The 3,894-nt window shown below is 44.5% G+C and overlaps 1 pseudogene; it reads left to right on the top strand.

The window, feature by feature from the left end:
* Gm13552 (predicted gene 13552) lies at window positions 1,990-2,715 on the top strand (annotated as a pseudogene).

The raw sequence follows: 3,894 nt of genomic DNA, 5'->3' as shown, positions 1-3,894 counted from the left end.
GATTAAAGGCATGCACCACCCACTGCCCAGCCTTGGTCTGTGTTTCTGACACAGACACTCAGGCAATGGCAATGACAATGATAATAAAAGAATAAATGAATGAAAATAAGTAGTGGCCTTTTGAGTCATAAAAAGACATAGAAGAGACCAAAACACACACCAAATGTAAACGAGAAACAGACTAAGGGATATGTTCTGGGAAAATCTACTGTGGAGACAATGAAAAGATTATTCTTTACCAGACCTTGGGACTATGGAGGGAATGCTATGGGAATCCCAACATAAGTTATGGACATTGAGTGATAATGTCAGTGGAGACTCAGAGTGATGGGTGTAGCACTGTGCTGGAGGATGCTGACAGCTGTGAAGGATGTGTGTGTGTGTGTATGTATGTGTGTATGTGTGTGTATATGTGTATGTGTGTGTATTGTGTATATGTGTGTATGTGTGTGCATGTGTGTATGTATGTACGTGCATGTATATGTATGTGTGTGCATATGTGCATGCATGTGTATGTGTGTATGTCTGTGTGCATATGTGTGTGTATGTCTGTGTGTATGTGTACATGTGGGCGTGTATGTCAGGGGTTGTATGGGGACACTTCCTGCTTAATTTTGCTGTAGCCTAAAGTTTTCCTGAATAATAGAATATTAATCATTTTAAGGAAGGTGGGTTCCAGTGTAACACCTATGCACTTCAGTATCAATTTGAGAAAGCATAGATCTTTGCTGTTACTAACTATAAGGAATAAAAATGATTAATTTCCTTTCTTTGGGGGTACTTATGCTGTAAAGGACCACTTGAGGACTAGGATAGTTCATTTCCATAGCTAGTGATAGGCCTTTTGGATAGCTCTCCGGTGATAAATGGAGAATGGACCCGGAAGCATTTGATAGCAAGGATTGCTCTGCATTCCAGGCCACCACAGAGGTTCAGGGAACCCTGCCTTGGACTGCGCAGGATTATCCACAAGATGTGCAGGGAGGGGGCTGGAGAAATGGCTCAGCACTTGTTTGTGCAGAGGACCTAGGTTCAGTTCCCAACATGGTGTCTCAACCATTTGTAACTCTGGTTCCAGGGGATCTGTTACTCTCCCTCCTCTGACCTCTATGGCCATCAGGCATACAAATGGTGTACACACACACACACACACACACACACACACACACACACGCGTAGGTAAAACAGTCATACACATCTTTAAAAATACAGAGAATAGAGGAGAAAACACAACAAGCAAAGCAATTTATAGGAGAAGGAGTTAATTTGGGCTTACAGTTTCAGAGGGTTAGGGTTCATAATGGTGGAGACAGCATGGCAGTAGGTAGCAAGCATGGTTACTGAAACTAGAAGCTGAGAGAGATCACACTTTGAACAGCATTCAGAAAGGAGAGAGAGAGAGAAAGAGAGAGAGAGAGAGCCTTCAAGAGGTGTTTGAGCCAGAAAGAGAGAGAATGGTGTGTGGATTTGCAACCTCAAAGCCTGCCCCCAGTGACGTATTTCCTCTAGCAAGGCTAAGCCTCCTAAACCTACTCCAACAGCGCCACCAACTGGGGGTCAAGTGTTCCAACAGCTGAGCCTATAGGGGACATTCCCATTTAAATCACCACACTGGGCAGTGGTGGTGCACGCCTTTAATCCCAGCACATGGGAGGCAGAGGCAGGTGGATTTCTGAGTTCGAGGCCAGCCTGGTCTACAGAGTGAGTTCCAGGGCTATATAGAGAAACCCTGTCTCAAAAAACCAAAAAAAAGAGAACAAGTTCCAGGATAGCCAGGGCTCCACAGAGAAACTAACTCATCATGAAAAACAAAGAAGATACAGATTTTAGAGTAGACTTGGATGACATAGATCTGTAACCCCACACTGGCAGGCGGAAGCAGAAGTGTGAATTCCAAGTTCCAGGCCTTGTCATAAACCTATACTATGTATTACAGAAAGGAAGAGAAAGCTCCTTTCTACTGGGATGATGCGCATAGATTAATTGAGAAGAATGTGAAGCTCTTGGAACAGTTTGTCTGTGCACACACGGGTATCATCTTTCACGCCCCATACACAGGGGTCTGTATGAAGCAGCACAAGAAGCTGACCCAGGCCATCCAGAAAGCCAGGGAGTGTGGTCTTCTCAGTTACTACGTCCCCCAGGTTGAGCCCCGGGATGCTGACTTTCGTACTGTGCATGGAGCTGTCAGTGTGACTCCACCAGCCCCCACACTGTTGTCAGGTGAACCTTGGTACCCATGGTACAGCTGGCAACAGCCACCAGAGAGAGAGCTGTCTCGCCTTCGCCGACTCTATCAAGGAAATCTCCTAGAAGAAAGTGGCCCGCCACCTGAGTCGATGCCAGAGATGCCCACTACACCACCAGCAGAATCCTCCATTGAGCAGCCAGGCTCCCAGAGTGCTTAGAACTTGTGACCTGGGGAAGTCAGACCAAGGGAGTACTGTCTAGGGCTACGTGGTATCCTGTGTCCTGCAAAGGGTTCTGTTTTGTGACAGTGGCAGACCCTATAGGGAACTGGCTGGCATGAAGAGAACAAAGCACATTTGACGTTGAGGGGGACTAGATGTTTATGGGTAACTGGTGAGGACTTACATATAAACTGGAGACTCTTGTGTATGCCCTTGATGGTGTGTCCCTGATTTAAACCTCCTGGCTCAGCTTTTATACAATAAAGCTGTGTCTCTTCACCCGTAAAAAAAAAAAAAAAAAAAAAAAAAAAAGGAAAAAGAAAAGAAATATTTCCAGTCCTTTATAAAAATATATTTAATATATTTGAAAATATTTATTAGAACTAAATAAAATGCATTAATTGAAGTCATGCAGTAAAAAAAAAAAAGTGCTGTACAGTGCTTACTTACTATGTCAACTGTCTTCCAAATAATTGATTCATCTCATGCCCATTATGATCTCCATTTAAATTCAGAAAGGTGTGTGTGTGTGTGTGTGAGAGAGAGAGAGAGAGAGAGATGGGGCGGGGAGGAGGGGGAGGGAGAGAGAAAGAGATCGATCCAGTGCTCTACAGGGCAGAGCTAAGTTTCTAGAGCCCGGCTCTCAACTAGATTGAAAGGTGGAGCCTCCCCTCCCCAACTAGAGGTTGCCGGCACCTTCCAGAGCACAGATAGCTCAAGCAGACTTCCTTGTGTTGTGAGCTCAATCACTTTCTCTTTCTTCTGATCAGTGTAGTAGGGTATGTATCTTTCTATTCTTGGTTTTAATAGACATGTATCTTTATAGTTAGAGTAGGGTTTTTTGTTTGTTTGTTTGTTTTTGTTTTTGTTTTTTGTTTTTTGTTTGGTAGTTAACTCATGAGTTAACTGTGAGTTGCTTTTTGATTCATCTTCACAATTTTTGTCCTTTAATTAGCAAATATAGACAACTGATATTTAGGATGATCATTATTAGCATGCATGGATTAGCATCCATCGTATTTGTAATCTGCTTGTTTCCATTCTCCTTTGCCCCCGGCTTTGTCTCCCACACTTCTGTTCCTTTATTTCACTTTGCAGGTTGGAAGGAGCCTTCCCTACGATTCCATCCCTGTTTCCAACCAGCAATTCTGAGGCTGCTTTTAGATGATTCCCCCCCCCCCCCCCACATGAGGCATAAACTGTAAAGTCCTCGGGCGCCTTGCAGAGAGGCACAGCCTGCTACATTGCCACCTATAAGTCCACACACCCACAAACAAGGGGCCTCTGATTTACTAAGCTTTCCCCGCTGGTCCTCAGAGCAGTTAATCTTCTGCCCCAGGGCAGAGCTTGACAGCTCCCAAAGGTCCCATGAAGTACTCTTTTCAAAGTAAAATTCTCAATCAAGTAAATTTGAAACAGACTTGGTCCCAGTCCAGGCGCAGACTCCTTGGCCTCCCCCACTCCCGGGGAACAGTTGGCTATA

This window comes from Mus musculus, chromosome 2 (genome assembly GCF_000001635.26).
Source record: "Mus musculus strain C57BL/6J chromosome 2, GRCm38.p6 C57BL/6J".
NCBI classification, from domain to species: domain Eukaryota; kingdom Metazoa; phylum Chordata; class Mammalia; order Rodentia; family Muridae; genus Mus; species Mus musculus.
The sequence above is the reverse complement of the archived record's forward strand: the minus strand, read 5'-3'. Positions and strand labels throughout refer to the sequence as shown.